Source organism: Schistocerca nitens, chromosome 2, assembly GCF_023898315.1.
Source record: "Schistocerca nitens isolate TAMUIC-IGC-003100 chromosome 2, iqSchNite1.1, whole genome shotgun sequence".
In the NCBI taxonomy this organism is placed as follows: Eukaryota; Metazoa; Arthropoda; class Insecta; order Orthoptera; family Acrididae; genus Schistocerca; species Schistocerca nitens.
In genome coordinates, this window is record NC_064615.1 from 544,557,847 (window position 1) to 544,575,674 (window position 17,828).

Below are 17,828 nucleotides of genomic sequence, written 5' to 3' on the forward strand. Positions count from 1 at the left end.
AACTGTGAAATATGACGTCAAGATGCGCCTTCACATTATTAATGTAATAAAAGCGAACGTATACTGTCTCAATTAGTAGTCCTTCTAGATTGAAACTTAAAAACAAGGGCGTGCTGAAACGTAATGCCTCCGAATTTTTATATGTGAAAATTTTTAAAGTTTTTTAAATAAAACAAACTTTATTAACTTTCTACATGATCATCAACAAAAGCAAAACAATGATAATGGAATGTAGTGGAATTGAATCAGGTGATTCTGAGGGAATTAGATTAGGAAATGAGACACTTACAGTAGTAAATGAGTTCTGATATTTGGGAAGCAAACTAACTGATGATTGTCGGAGTACGGAGGATATAAAATGTAGACTCGCTACACAAAGGAAAACGTTTCTGAAGTAGATAAGTTTGTTAACATCGAGTATACATATAAGTGTCAGGAAGTGTTTTCTGAAAGTAATTGTATGGAGTGTAGCCATGTATGGACATGAAACATGGACGATAACGAGTTTAGACAAGAAGAGAATAGAAGATTTCGAAATGTGGTGCTGAGAAGAAAACTGAAGATTAGATGGGCATATCATGTAATTAACGAACAGAAATGGGGGGAAGAGGAATTTGTGGCACAGCTTGGCTAGAAGAAGGAATCGGCTGGTAGTACCTATTCTGAGGCTTCAAGGGATCACGAATTTAGTATTGGGGGGCGGGGGGGGGGGGGGGGGGAAGATTGCGAAGTAAAAATCATAGAGGGAGAGCAGGAGATGAATACACTAAGCACATTCAGAAGGATGTAGGTTGCAGTTGTTATTCGGAGAGGCCTGAACTGGATAGAGTAGCATGGAGAGCTGCATAGAATCAGTCTCTGGAGTGAAGACCACAACGACAACAACTTTCTACACCCTTACTCTTCATGATAAGAAGTTTATTCACTATGGCGACGAAGAAGTTTATCCCAAGGAGAGAACTGTTTGTTGATACCGTCACTGTAGAATGTTTGAATTTGTTGATGAGGTCACAACCTTACTTCTGCTTGCACCACATTAACAATATCAACGTGAAATCCTCGAAAGTTTTTTTCGAGTTCTGGTATCAGATGAAAGGCGGATGGGGCTAAGTAGGGACTGTATGTAAGATGATCTATGGCATCGTACACAATGTGTGGGGTTGTTACACATGTCACAGCGCTCTTGTGTGGCCTGCCGTTGTCATGATGAAGGAAAGGTAGCTCCATGTATGGGAGAACTCTTCGCATTCGTGGTTTCAGTTTCTTGAAGGAACACAGCAAGCTGTTTCTCGCACTCTATCATAGGTATGTTACACACTGCCACGTTACAAGCTACAAACGTAACCGTCGATCTGCAGAGGATTGCAATTGCGTTATTGAAGCCTGAAAGTCGACAGAGTAATATGCACCACATGTACTACTGTGACATGTATTGGGAACACAATACAAAATTCGGAGTACTGATACGAATACTTTTTAGCACGTCCTCGTACATCCCGTATTATCAAGTACAATAACTGTTAATTCCATTGGATGAAGTGCTTTTTGGATAAATAACCACTGGATTTTGAATTTCAGTTATTAACTGCATTTATTCAATGAAAAAATACACTTTTAAGCTGCCTAGTACCACTAAAGTCATTATGATTCCATAAGCAACTGGAAACAAATCTCCCTTGTTTTCGAAACTGTTATTTTTAAACTATACAACTTTCTCCCTCTAAGTAAGTTTTACCCAGTGAAGTTCAGTTCAGTTTTATATTTGCAGCACATCAAAATCTGTATCAAGTTTTTGCACTGAGGGACAATACGACCACTGTCTGAATTTCCTTTCGTTCCTTGAATGTAGCATTTGTGCAGGTAGAATGATGCTTTATGCTGGAACAGTTGTAACTTTTTTCCATGTTTGTTCATTAAAGTACTGTTAATTTATCCCTTGTAAATTATTTGGGGCGTTTATTACCCCAGGGGTGTTCAGTGAAACAAACAATCTTGGTAATGGGGGGGTCATGTAGATAAGCCACAGCAAGGCACATGAAACAATAATAAAAAGGGAATTACAACTGATTATATTTTCGTTAACATAATCTTATAACCAGCGATTAGGGACGAATAACGACAGAGAGTTTAAATTACGCATATCTAGCACCAACGGAATCGCATACGAGTGATGAACAATATAGTGAATCGCGAAAACACGGTACAATGTGTTAACAGAATTTGTTTACCGTGTAAGTAAAGCAGTCGTCATTGTGGTTCTACTCTCAGTATCACAGATAGTTATTTCCTTTCTTTCTTTTTCTTTCAAATTACCAAGTTATGTTTTAAATCTTACTTCAGAGGGAAATCTGATTATCTTTCACTGATATAGGAATGTGGGGATAAGATTATCGTTGAATTCGGAACTGGTTGGTGCTTTTCTTTAAGCGTAACTCAACACTGAGTATCGGCGTAATTTACAATATTATCACATACAACAGTAATTTTTTCATACGGAACGGTATTACGACGACGAATATATTACGGCAATCTGTTTTGTTTTTAACAGTACACAATATGGATCGTCGTCGATATTGCTCTTGCTACTCATGAGTTTTTATTTTATATGTCACCCTCAATTAGTTTCTTATTTTGCCTCCCAATTTGGTGAAGTTCCACAGGAAACTAGACAAAATCCGTCCAATCTCATGAGACGTTTAATCTGTTACATTAATGTTGTTCACACGTATGCAAGTTCGATGCTCTATTATTAACCACTGATTTACGCTTAGATGGCGGTTACAGAAAACGGATTTTTTATTTTGATATATTACGTTTTGGTACAGTTCGTTCAATTATTCTTGAAGTGGAGACACATGAATTTACGAGTATGAGAATTTATAGTAATACCATTAGCATTATGTTTAAATCTCTTTGTTGAAATGCATCCAGTTTTGGTGACACGTTCCACTGTCGTCACATCGCGATGTACATAAATGAGACTCCGACCTCAGTCATCAAAGAAAAAAAGCAAGGTAAAAAATTAATGCTATCAAATAATCTTATGTCAATAAACAGCAAGATAAAAAAAAGGGTTCAAACGGCTCTGAGCACTATGCGACTTAACTTGTAAAGTAATTAGTCGCCTAGAACTTAGAACTAGTTAAACTTAACTTACCTAAGGATATCACACACATCCATGCCCGAGGCAGGGTTCGAACTTGCGACCGTAGCGGTCGCTCGGCTCCAGACTGTAGCGCATAGAACCGCACGGCCACTCCAGCCGGCAGCAAGATAAACCGAGACAGGTAACAAAATCATTATCAGTTAGATGAAGAAAGCCATACATTAACCGTAATTTATTCTTTTCAGTAAAACATTAAATGTAAATCCTAAATAACTAAAAAACACATCTGTTGCTTGATAGGAGTAGCCAACAACATACACGATGAAGAAGAAAATAAAACACATTACTGTCAGCATGTGATTCCTTGTCCCAGATCAGGACAAACGTGTATCTAGCTATCCTCAGTCCGACTCCCAGGTTTGTAGAAATGCGATTTAAAAATGCGGCTCCGGTAATGCCTTTACTGCACAGAGCGTGGCTAAGAGCAAGTACACTACTGGCCATTAAAATTGCTACACCAAGAAGAAATGCAGATGATAAACGGGTAGTCATTGGACAAATATATTATACTAGAACTGACATGTGATTACATTTCCACGCAATTTGCGTGCATAGATCCCGAGAAATCACTTCTCCCACAATTCCAGCCTTTAGATTTTTGTTACTGCGTCACGAACACAAGCCATATGCTGGCGTGGTTTTTGCAGAATACTAGTAAATTTCGTGCAGCTATGGCTGCAAGAAATTGATGAAATGTATGACGAGATAAAAGAAATTATTCAGGTAGTGAAGGGAGACGAAAATTTAATAGTCATGGGTGACTGGAATTCGTCAGTAGGAAAAGGGAGAGAAGGAAACATAGTAGGTGAATATGGATTGGGGGGAAGAAATGAAAGAGGAAGCCGCCTTGTAGAATTTTGCACAGAGCATAACTTAATCATAGCTAACACTTGGTTCAAGAATCATAAAAGAAGGTTGTATACCTGGAAGAATCCTGGAGATACTAATAGGTATCAGATAGATTATATAATGGTAAGACAGAGATTTAGGAACCAGGTTTTAAATTGTAAGACATTTCCAGGGGCAGATGTGGATTCTGACCACAATCTATTGGTTATGAACTGCAGATTGAAACTGAAGAAACTGCAAAAAGGTGGGAATTTAAGGAGATGGGACCTGGATAAACTGAAAGAACCAGAGGTTGTAGAGAGTTTCAGGGAGAGCATAAGGGGACAATTGACAGGAATGGGGGAAAGAAATACAGTAGAAGAAGAATGGGTAGCTCTGAGGGATGAAGTAGTGAAGGCAGCAGAGGATCAAGTAGGTAAAAAGACGAGGGCTAATAGAAATCCTTGGGTAACAGAAGAAATATTGAATTTAATTGATGAAAGGAGAAAATATAAAAATGCAGTAAATGAAGCAGGCCAAAGGGAATACAAACGTCTCAAAAATGAGATCGACAGAAAGTGCAAAATGGCTAAGCAGGGATGGCTAGATGACAAATGTAAGGATGTAGAGGCTTGTCTCACTAGGGGTAAGATAGATACTGCCTACAGGAAAATTAAAGAGACCTTTGGAGAGAAGAGAACCACTTGTATGAATATCAAGAGCTCAGATGGCAACCCAGTTCTAAGCAAAGAAGGGAAGGCAGAAAAGTGGAAGGAGTATATAGAGGGTTTATGCAAGGGCGATGTACTTGAGGACAGTATTATGGAAGTGGAAGAGGATGTAGATGAAGATGAAATGGGAGATAAGATACTGCGTGAAGAGTTTGACAGAGCACTGAAAGACCTGAGTCGAAACAAGGCCCCGGGAGTAGACAACATTCCATTAGAACTACTGATGGTCTTGGGAGAGCCAGTCATGACAAAACTCTACCATCTGGTGAGCAAGATGTATGAGACTGGCGAAATACCCACAGACTTCAAGAAGAATATAATAATTCCAATACCAAAGAAAGCAGGTGTTGACAGATGTGAAAATTACCGAACTATCAGTTTAATAAGTCACAGCTGCAAAATACTAACGCGAATTCTTTACAGACGAATGGAAAAACTGGTAGAAGCTGACCTCGGGGAAGATCAGTTTGGATTCCGTAGAAATGTTGGAACACGTGAGGCAATACTAACCTTACGACTTATCTTAGAAGAAAGATTAAGAAAAGGCAAACCTACGTTTCTAGCATTTGTAGACTTAGAGAAAGCTTTTGACAACGTTAACTGGAACACTCTCTTTCAAATTCTGAAGGTAGCAGGGGTAAAATACAGGGAGCGAAAGGCTATTTACAATTTGTACAGAAACCAGATGGCAGTTATAAGAGTCGAGGGGCATGAAAGGGAAGCAGTGGTTGGGAAAGGAGTGAGACAGGGTTGTAGCCTCTCCCCGATGTTATTCAATCTGTATATTGAGCAAGCAGTAAAGGAAACAAAAGAAAAATTCGGAGTAGGTATTAAAATTCATGGAGAAGACGTAAAAACTTTGAGGTTCGCCGATGACATTGTGATTCTGTCAGAGACATCAGAGGACTTGGAAGAGCAGTTGAACGGAATGGACAGTGTCTTGAAAGGAGGATATAAGATGAACATCAACAAAAGCAAAACGAGGATAATGGAATGTAGTCAAATTAAATCGGGTGATGCTGAGGGTATTAGATTAGGAAATGAGACACTTAAAGTAGTAAAGGAGTTTTGCTATTTAGGGAGTAAAATAACTGATAATGGTCGAAGTAGAGAGGATATAAAATGTAGACTGGCAATGGCAAGGAAATCGTTTCTGAAGAAGAGAAATTTGTTAACATTGAGTATAGATTTAAGTGTCAGGAAGTCGTTTCTCAGAGTATTTGTATGGAGTGTAGCCATGTATGGAAGTGAAACATGGACGATAACCAGTTTGGACAAGAAGAGAATAGATGCTTTCGAAATGTGGTGTTACAGAAGAATGCTGAAGATAAGGTGGGTAGATCACGTAACTAATGAGGAGGTATTGAATAGGATTGGGGAGAAGAGAAGTTTGTGCCATAACTTGACTAGAAGAAGGGATCGGTTGGTAGGACATGTTTTGAGGCATCAAGGGATCACAAATTTAGCATTGGAGGGCAGCGTGGAGGGTAAAAATCGTAGAGGGAGACCAAGAGATCAATACACTAAGCAGATTCAGAAGGATGTGGGTTGCAGTAGGTACTGGGAGATGAAGAAGCTTGCACAGGATAGAGTAGCATGGAGAGCTGCATCAAACCAGTCTCAGGACTGAAGACCACAACACAATGGCTGGAAGGTAGTAGATAAGGGATCGATTGTCATGTCGAATGTCAGGCGCGGGCGACGTTGACATTTAGCAAACGATTCTGGGACATTTACGGCACCACTTGCAGGATGGAAGGCACGTTACGGCAGGCACTGTATACAAGTGTGGTGAAAACAAGGTAGCACAGGGAACAGACGTGCTGTGAAAAACCGTTACATTTCAGATAGAAGAGCACCTAATGACCTGTGTGTAGGAACCGAAGAGGGCTGAGGGAAGCTGATGTTTTAATTATTAAACATCACTCCACTTGTCCCCTCCAGGGGAAATACATCAGAGGTGTAGGAAAAAGACGTATAAATAAGCGAGCCCGGATGCTTAAATGGGAAGCAGTCGTTATGTCCATGTTCAGAATCCGAGAGAATGACGATTGCTTAAATTGTAGGCCAATGTCGACGATCTGTTGTTGATGGATTACAGCGGCAAACCGACCCGCTGAAACGGGCCACATCTTGGAGCTGCACCGGGGTGAGGTGCGTGAGGGCTGCTACCCTCTGCTCTTTGGGTGACATTGTGCGGGGGACTGCAAGCTGCCGTTCGAAGGGGCAGGGAGGAGGCGCCAACTAGCGGCCTCTTGGGTGCAGAGCAGTCTGCTCTCACTCACCAATATGCCTTTGCTGATACAGCTTACTACATCGACGGCGGCCGCCTGTTACCCTTCGGTGCTGTACGCGGGGTCTACAAGTTGCGCTTGAGGGAGCAGCCAGCCACTTCCCCGGCTACCTATGCAACCAACACAGGCAGCGGCCCCTTAGCTGTGACGTGAGTTGGAGCGCTACGTCTGCAACGCTGGGTGACTGGACCCTGATGCAGCAGGTTCCACCACTGACATTGGTGCTGATCCACGAACTCATACCATGTGATGTCATCACTGGGATCAGTGGAAGGCCTGCTGTTTACCTTCGATTCAGTATAGTAAAGGAAAGACTTGAAGATGTTCCTTTGCGTGTTTCAGGGTAAGTAACTCCTCCCCGCAAAATCATATTTCTGGGGTCGTTCGAACATATTACAACCCCGTAGTGTGAGAAGGGGGCGGGGGGGGGGGGTTGTAAGATGTCCTATTCACAGGTGACATGTGGCTTGTGTTACAATCGATAATGATAGTTTTGGGCTGAAAATAGATTGACGAGTGAAGATAGATTTGTCAGTCCATCCCACGTTACTTTGAAAAAGTGCATTATCTTCCACTTAGTGTAAAATCCATTCACGTACCTGTAGTCGTCCATTTCGACCTTCTGGCCAGTGCTGCTGAATTAGCGTGGTATAATACAGAAACAACTCAATGTGCATCACTTCAAAAACGAGTCTTTCAGATAACTGAAACTGCCTTTGTTTAGGACTTCGGGGAATGTTTTAAAGAATTCCGTCCTCTGTTTGTGGACTATGTTTTATCTTTGGACAACAGCTGTGTATTGCTTTTGGTCGAAGATTAGCCATATCCCAGAAGGATGTGCTTCACGTGACGAAAACCATTCTCATTAAAATGACGTCTTTGAGTGCATTATGTAGCACATGCACTAGCAACAGCAACAGCCTCTTGATCTGAAACACTCATCATCAGAAAGGTATTGAGATATTAATCGTTTGTGCAGTATATCGGGAAGCTACCCTATATAAATTGACAATAGCCGCTATGGTTGACAACTATGCGGTTAGTAGACTAATATATGCAGGTTAATGGAGTCCACTTCAATGCCATAGGCCACTGTCATCTTATAGGCCACTCTCCTGTGATGAAATGATGCCCTCCTTGTAAATGACGAGAGCTAGGGAACGGACATCAAAACAATGAAAAAGAAACCTGACGAGGATTCGAACAATGGCTCTATGGTGGGTGCAGGTTTGATGTTTCAGCAGACTATTCAGGACCTACGACTCTTGGCATGGTTATGTAGGGTGACACACAGTCCTCTTTACATTCCGATGCCTTACAGGATGTGACTGTGTCGACACCTCTTCGCTTTCAAGCATGTGTTTTCTAAACGCAGCCGATCTTATTTTTATAGATTGATGTTTTGACTGGAATCTGGTTAAAGACCCACATGCTAGCTTATTCGTCACCCTGTATATTGATTAAGGAAGTTAAACATCGAGAGTACGTAGTAACAATAACTGTAAATTACAGACAGCTACAAAATAAGAGAGCTGCTCAGTGGGATTTGTTGTTTACGTTATAGTTCGAAGCAGCTCTCCGAGCCACTCTACCCTGTGTCAGCCTCTTCACCTCTGAATAGCTACTGCAACTACATCATTATGAAACTGCTTAATGTATTCATCTATAGGCCCCCCTCTACAAATTTTATCCCCACCCCCTCCAGACACACTACCAGTTCCCTCCAGCACTGATGCCTCGTCCTATTAACTGATCCCTTCATTTAGTCAGGTTGTGCCCACAATTTTCTTTTCTCCAAAGTCCTGTCCAGTGCCATCTCGTTATCTACAAACGTCTGCGTTCCATTTCGGGTACTTCATTTGCTGCATTTTTATATCTTCTCCCTTCGTCAAATGGTTCAGTATCAGATCTTAGTGTATCCCAACGTATACAATCTTCAAAAAACTTACACAAAAACATGCGGATGACATCGTAGACAACCGTCAATATTTCGACAGGAGAACATCCTACCACTGTCAAGTTCGAACTGCAGCAGGTAAGCGCTACGGAAGTGAATTTTATAGCTCGTTTTTCACAGAAAGACCATAAAGATGGCGCACACACTGTCAAGACTAGCGCCATCGCCAACTAAAATGGCCGTCGTCAGAAGATATCTATAGTGAAATTAATAACCATTACGTGATAAGTATAAACCCTGTCTGGGCCTATACAGACCTGATAGTCTGACTATTATATGAAATTCCACAACTGCAAAGAATAAGAGACACCCTCCTTACTCAAACTAAGATCATCTTTTGCTGAAACTAAAAGTACACTGACCTTAGATGATGGTCGAAAAATACACTTCACATCATATCTCCACAAAATACAACCAATCCTATCCGAAACAGTTTCTGCGTAAGACAAAAAGACCGTAGACGTTGGTGCTACACCGGTATTCTCACCATTCACGCGGTGCACAGTTGACCGATAGGGTATGGCAGGTCTGATGTGTCTCTCGCTATAACCATTCTGACAAAAGGCGATTTCGAGATGGACTACCTTAGCTGACAAACTCTCAGGGTCCGACATGACATGGGGTTATGAACCAAAGTACGAAGTATCCCTTCAGGTTGTGCCGGATTGTGACAACTAAGAAGCTGCAGATACAAGTCAGTGTGAGTAGGCTTCCTATCAACAGCATATCCCAACGTACCGTCCACCTTCCTTCTCACCAACACATCAAGCGAGGAAGACAGCCATCCTTTTCCATCTCCATCGTCAGCCGAATATTCGGGCGAATTGAATTCAAGTGTACTAAAATTTCGTTGAAATTCTCACTGCCATGAGGTCAGACTACAGAAGTGTTGTCTAGAAATGGTTCAAACGGCTCTGAGCACTATGCGACTTAACTTCTGAGGTCATCAGTCCCCTAGAACTTAGAACTAATTAAACCTAACTAACCTAAGGACATCACACACATCCATGCCCGAGGCAGGATTCGAACCTGCGACCGCAGCGGTCGCTCGGCTCCAGACTGTAGCGCCTAGAACCGCACGGCCACTCCGGCAGGCCTGTTGTCTACACATCTGTAAAAAAAACAAGCAGGTATTTTTGTTGTTTATCCTCATGATAGTGAGAATTTCAACGACATTTCAGAACACATAAATTCAATCCACTCGAATATTCGCCTCACAATGCATGTGGAGAAGGGTGACTGTCTTCTTTGCTTGATGTGTTGGTCAGGAAGAATGTGGATGGTACGTTGGGACATGCTGTTGATAGGAAGCCTACTCACATGATCTTCTATCTCAAGGCTGACAGTTGCCACCATCTGGTTCAAGGTGAAGGGATACTTCTTACTTTGGTTTATAGGGCTCTTTTCATCCCGGGCTCTGAGAGAATGATAGCTGAGTTAGCCCAACTCTAAGTCGCCTTTTGTCAGAATGGTTGTAGTGAACGACAGATAAGACCTGCGTTGCTCTTTCGGCCAGCTGTGCACCGGGTAAATGATGATAATACCCAGCTAAAACCAAATTCGGCGACCTTTGCGCCTTACGCAGAAACCATTTCGAACAGTATTCGTCTATTTTGCGGAAATGTCAGGTGTGTTATTCGATCGCCATCTTAAATCAGTGGCCTTTTAGGCTCCGTAAGGGATGATCATGGTTTGCGTAAGGCGGGCGTCTCCCGTATTCCTACCAGTTGTAGCATGTATCTATTGGTCAGACTAACAGGCCTGTGGAGGACCGGCGTGCTGAGCATAAATAGCACACATGCTTAGAACAGGAGAGCAAATCTGCCAATGGGGAACTTTGTCTTGGGAAAGGGTATCCTAGGAAATATAACAACACGGAGGTTCTGGAATGCACTTCCAGCTGTTGGGATAGTGTTATTAAGGAAGCTGTTGAAATTAAATTAGCAAGACACGTCACTAATGGACATAATGATTTTGTTCGGATTTTGCCTTGGAATCGGGCTCAGTCACTGTTCAGAAAACAGCCAGAGAGGGTTTACGTTTCTAACCATTTGATTTTTTAATAATAATAATCGATAACTAATGACGTCAGAAATTTTTGGTTTGTAATAGCGCTACTGTTTACAGTGTCTGTATTTATGTATGTGTGTGTGTGTGTGTGTGTGTGTGTGTGTGTGTACGTATACTTGTTATCTTTACGAACTTCCTGTGAAACTCGAGGCATTACATTTAACTGCCTAGCGCTGACTTGCTGCAGTTTTGCCTTGAAAATGGCAGGGTGTGCTCCTGTCGAAATATTGGCGGTTGTCGACGGCACCACCCAGCTGCATTCCCTTAAGTTCAATATGTCCAGTACCAAAATATGTTTCCGTAGTCGCTTGTCCTTGCAACGACACAAAAGGCTGCTGCCCTTCTTCAGGAACACCACGTTTCTCTGGCTTCACAACACATACCTATTAGAGGTGCTTCCTTCCACCCATGGCACCGCAATCGGTATCGCTGTAACACGCAAGCCACACCACAATCGGCATCAACCACTTTTCAGGGAGAGATGGGGGGTTGGGGGTGGGGGGGGGGGTGGGGGGACGAACAAAATGGTTCAAATGGCTCTGAGCACTATGGGACTTACCATATGAGGTCATCAGTCCCCTAGAACTTATAACTACTTAAACCTAACTAACCTAAGGACATAATACACTTCCATGCCCGAGGCAGGATTCGAACCTGCGCCCGTAGCTGTCGCGCAGTTCCAGACTGAAGCGCCTAGAATCGCTCGGCCACACAGACCGGACCGAAGTAAGGGGGGGGGGGCGAGGGGCAGACGGACAGATAATCGTATAATTTGAATATTTCAGTCAACCACTGTATCTCGCCCTTACTATTAAATAACCTGGCGTCTCCAGGTCTCTTCTACGTACACACCGGTTTTCACCTTTCTTAACCAAGTGGCAGCCTTGATGAAATTATCCTCTGTGCAAAATTCTACGAGGTTGCTTTCTTATTCATTCCTTTCTCCCAGACAAATCCATCTACTATTTTTCTTCTCCCTTAACTATCTGAATAATTTCTTTTATCTCATCATGCATTTCTTAAATTTCTTCACCACCTGAGGATCTAGTTAACATTTAAAATTGTACTACCGTAGTTTGAGTGGGTTTCGTGTCTATCTGGGCTGTTCATATTAGCTTACCAGCATTCCTGCATCCTTATTCAATTTAAATACACTCCTGCATATACTTGTACACTGTTTGATTTTGTATTTGTAAACCTGCATTCACCTGACCAAAAGTTCTGTTCCTACTGCCACCAAACTTCACTGATTCGAACTATATTTAACTTCAACGTGTCTATCTCAGTTTCTTAAATTTTCCATTTGTGGGGCGGAGGGTCTAATAGTAAATATAATATAAAGTTTAACCGTCTTTAACAAGAGCGTGAAAACGATTTTTGCGGTCAGTGAGAAAGCGATGGAGAACGTACTGACCATTGTTTCCAGTCTGAAAGTCCACATTCTTATTGTCTCACTGAAAGAAATGTTTCAACTCTCTATTTATTCAGCGGGATCAGGAACTGCGATTGTGAATAAAGGTTTTGTGTTGTAATTGGTTTACATTTTCAGTAAAACTTCAGAAGCACAAACATAGTTATATTCCTAATAATAATAATAATAATAATAACAATAATTTCCCTATCATAATAGAATTATGAGTAGTTCAGAGGCGACTTTTTACAGTAAGTTCCAATTAAATGGTTCCTTCTCCGTGACTTCCAACCATCAAAGATAACTGCTCGCCACAAAAGTGGAAAATAATGTCACCACTTCCCACGCGGTTTTGTTAACGTTACACGCACCACACAGACAGTTACTTTCGATATACCTACGCGATCCAGGACGGTGTACAGTCCTTGAGAGTTCACTTCCTGTTCGTATCATAAACGTGCATTTGGTAGTATCCCGGTGGACACATCATCCGAAGAGACAGGGTATGCCGAGGTTTGACTGACGCGCTCAGATTGATGCCTGAGTGCGAATTGTCTTCCTCACTGCCTCAAGGCCGTATTCTTGTATGGTCGCAACGGATGACCGAACGGAACAACTACCATCATCCGCTCTAAGCCCAGGTAGAAGCATCTAAATGCCGCTTTCTCGGACACATATCTTAACACTGCCGTGTATCAATTTACAGTCTTCCTATTTTTTATGTGAATGGAGTGCGACCGGCTTTAAAGACAGAAAAAATTTTAGCTCGACTGCGTTTAAACTTTGCTGACTAGAATTTTGAAACGCAATCGACAATAGGACATCACCTCTGAACTACTACTTTAAGAGTCCTTGTATTGATTGTTATTTACATCAATGTCTTCAGACTTGTTACATTTTTACTATTTAATCGATGTTACTAAGCGCTCTTATCAGAGCTTTCTATCATTACTATAAGTGATATTTAATTTATTACAAATAAGGACGTTTTAGCTCCAAATTTAGTTTTTAGAAAAATTACTTGTAAACTGTTAGAGGTAACCTATTTAAGTCATATAGTCAATGCTTTTATACCTAGTGAAAACTTCATACGAATTTTCATATCTCCGAGTCTAATATTTAGAGCCTTCAGTATTTCGCTGAAACGTCGATTTGAGTAAAATATTCCTCCGATCAAGTATACACTTGTACATCTACATCTACATACTCCGCAAGCCACCCAACGGTGTGTGGCGGAGGGCACTTTACGTGCCACTGTCATTACCTCCCTTTTCTGTTCCAGTCGTGTATGGTTCGCGGGAAGAACGACTGTCTGAAAGCCTCCGTGCGCGCTCGAATCTTTCTAATTTTACATTCGTGATCTCCTCGGGAGGTATAAGTAGGAGGAAGCAATATATTCGATACCTCATCCAGAAACGCACCCTCTAGAAACCTGACGAACAAGCAACACCGCGATGCAGAGCGCCTCTCTTGCAGAGTCTGCCACTTGAGTTTGCTAAACATCTCCGTAACGCTATCACGGTTACCAAATAACCCTGTGACGAAACGCGCCGCTCTTCTTTTGATCTTCTCTATCTCCTCCGTCAACCCGATCTGGTACGGATCCCACACTGTTGAGCAATACTCAAGTATAGGTCGAACGAGTGTTTTGTAAGCCATCTCCTCTGTTGATGGACTACATTTTCTAAGGACTCTCCCAATGAATCTCAACCTGGTACCCGCCTTATCATTCCACTTCAAATCGTTCCGCACGCATACTCCCTGATATTTTACAGAAGCAACTGCTACCAGTGTTTGTTCCGCTATCATATAATCATACAATAACAGCTGTGTACCGCACGTCTCTAGAGGAACGGAAGGTTCCAAATGATTGGAAAAGAGCACAGGTAGTCCCAGTCTTCAAGAAGGGTCGTCGAGCAGATGCGCAAAACTATAGACCTATATCTCTGACGTCGATTTGTTGTAGAATTTTAGAACATGTTTTTCGCTCGAGTATCATGTCGTTATTGGAAACCCAGAATCTACTCTGTAGGAATCAACATGAATTCCGGAAACAGCGATCGAGTGAGACCCAACTCGTTTTATTTGTTCATGAGACCCAGAAAATATTGGATACAGGCTCCCAGGTAGATGCTATTTTTCTTGATTTCTTTTGACTTCCGGAAGGCGTTCGATACAGTTCCGCACTGTCGCCTGATAAACAAAGTAAGAGCCTACGGAATATCAGACCAGCTGTGTGGCTGGATTGAAGAGTTTTTAGCAAACAGAACACAGCATGTTGTTATCAATGGAGAGACGTCTACAGACGATAAAGTTACCTCTGGCGTGCCACAGGGGAGTGTTATGGGACCATTGCTGTTCACAATATATATAAATGACCTAGTAGATAGTGTCGGAAGTTCCATGCGGCTTTTCGCAGATGATGCTGTAGTATACAGAGAAGTTGCAGCATTAGAAAATTGTAGCGAAATGCAGGAAGATCTGCGGCGGATAGGCACTTGGTGCAGGGAGTGGCAACTGTCCCTTAACATAGACAAATGTAATGTATTGCGAATACATAGAAAGAAGGATCCTTTATTGTATGATTATATGATAGCGGAGCAAATACTGGTAGCAGTTACTTCTGTAAAATATCTGGGAGTATGCGTGCGGAACGATTTGAAGTGGAATGATCATATAAAATTAATTGTTGGTAAGGCGTGTACCAGGTTGAGATTCACTGGGAGAGTGCTTAGAAAATGTAGTCGATCAACAAAGGAGATGGCTTACAAAACAGTCGTTCGACCTATACTTGAGTATTGCTCGTCAGTGTGGGATCCGTACCAGATCGGGTTGACGGAGGAGATACAGAAGATCAAAAGAAGAGCGGCGCGTTTCGTCACAGGGTTATTTGGTAACCGTGATAGCGTTACGGAGGTTTAATAAACTCAAGTGGCAGACTCTGCAAGAGAGGCGCTCTGCATCGCGGTGTAGCTTGCTCGCCAGGTTTCGAGAGGGTGCGTTTCTCGATGAAGTATCGAATATATTGCTTCCCCCTACTTATACCTCCCGAGGAGATCACGAATGTAAAATTAGAGAGATTAGAGCGTGCACGGAGGCTTTCAGACAGTCGTTCTTCCCGCGAACCATACGTGACTGGAACAGGAAAGGGAGGTAATGACAGTGGCACGTAACGTGCCCTCCGCCACGCATCGTTGGGTGGCTTGCGGAGTATAAATGTAGATGTAGAAAGGATCCTTCTTTCTATGTATTCGCAATACATTACATTTGTCTATGTTGAGGGTCAGTTGCCACTCCCTGCACCAAGTGCCTATCCGCTGCAGATCTTCCTGCATTTCGCTACAATTTTCTAATGCTGCAACTTCTCTGTATACTACAGCATCATCCGCGAAAAGCCGCATGGAACTTCAGACACTATCTACTAGGTCATTTATATATATTGTGAACAGCAATGGTCCCATAACACTCCCCTGTGGCACGTCAGAGGTTACTTTAACGTCTGTAGACGTCTCTCCATTGATAACAACATGCTGTGTTCTGTTTGCTAAAAACTCTTCAATCCAGCCACACAGCTGGTCTGATATTCCGTAGGCTCTTACTTTGTTTATCAGGCGACAGTGCGGTACTGTATCGAACGCCTTCCGGAAGTCAAGGAAAATAGCATCTACCTGGGAGCCTGTATCTAGTATTTTCTGGGTCTCATGAACAAATAAAGCGAGTTGGGTCTCACACGATCGCTGTTTCCGGAATGATTCCTACAGAGTAGATTCTGGGTTTCCAAAAACGACATGATACTCGAGCGAAAAACATGTTCTAAAATTCTACAACAGATCGACGTCAGAGATATAGGTCTATAGTTTTGCGCATCTGCTCGACGACCCTTCTTGAAGACTGGGACTACCTGTGCTCTTTTCCAATCATTTGGATCCTTCCGTTGCTCTAGGGACTTGCGGTACACTGCTGTCAGACGGGGGGCAAGTTCTTTCGCGTACTCTGTGTAGAAACGAATTGGTATCCCGTCAGGTCAAGTAGACTTTCCTCTGTTCAGTGATTCCAGTTGCTTTTCTATTCCTTGGACACTTATTTCGATGTCAGCCATTTTTTCGTTTGTGCGAGGATTTAGAGAAGGAACTGAAGTGCGGTCTTCCTCTGTGAAACAGCTTTGGAAAAAGGTGTTTAGTATCTCAGCTTTACGCGTGTCATCCTCTGTTTCAATGCCATCATCATCCCGGAGTGTCTGGATTAGCTGTTTCGAGCCACTTACTGATTTAACGTAAGACCAGAACTTCGTAGGATTTTCTGTTAAGTCGGTGCATAGAATTTTACTTTCGAATTCACTGAACGCTTCACGCATAGCCCTCCTTACGCTAACTTTGACATCGTTTAGGTTCCTTTTGTCTGAGAGGTTTTGGCTGCGTTAAAACTAGGAGCGAAGCTCTCTTTGCTTTCGCAGTAGCTTCCTAACTTTGTTGTTGAACCACGGTGGGTTTTTCCCGTCCCTCACAGTTTTACTCGGCACGTACCTGTCTAAAACGCATTTTACAATTGCCTTAAACTTTTTCCATAAACACTCAACATTGTCAGTGTCGGAACAGAAATTTTCGTTTTGATCTGTTAGGTAGTCCGAAATCTGCCTTCTATTACTCTTGCTAAACAGATAAACCTTCCTCCCTTTATTTATATTCCTATTAACTTCCATATTCAGGGATGCTGCAACGACCTTATGATCACTGATTCACTGTTCTGCACTTACAGAGTCGAAAAGTTCGGGTCTGTTTGTTATCAGTAGGTCCAAGATGTTATTTCCACGAGTCGGTTCTCTGTTTAATTGCTCGAGGTAATTTTCGGATAGTGCACTCAGTATAATGTCACTCGATGCTCTGTGCCTACCACCTGTCCTAAACATCTGAGTGTCCCAGTCTATATCTGGTGAATTGAAATCTCCACCTAAGATTATAATATGCTGAGAAAATTTATGTGCAATGTATTCCAAATTTTCTCTCAGTTGTTCTGCAACTAATGCTGCTGAATCGGGACGTCGGTAAAAGGAGCCAATTATTAACCTAGCTCGGTTGTTGAGTGTAACCTCCACCCATAATACACTCCTGGAAATGGAAAAAAGAACACATTGACACCGGTGTGTCAGACGCACCATACTTGCTCCGGACACTGCGAGAGGGCTGTACAAGCAATGATCACACGAACGGCACAGCGGACACACCAGGAACCGCGGTGTTGGCCGTCGAATGGCGCTAGCTGCGCAGCATTTGTGCACCGCCGCCGTCAGTGTCAGCCAGTTTGCCGTGGCATACGGAGCTCCATCGCAGTCTTTAACACTGGTAGCATGCCGCGACAGCGTGGACGTGAACCG

The 17,828-nt window shown here is 42.4% G+C and overlaps 1 protein-coding gene across 1 annotated transcript in view; it reads left to right on the forward strand.

Moving 5' to 3' along the window:
• Window positions 1-17,828, forward strand: part of LOC126236541 (uncharacterized) — a 206,194-nt gene that overhangs the window by 116,175 nt on the left and 72,191 nt on the right. The window lies entirely within an intron of this gene.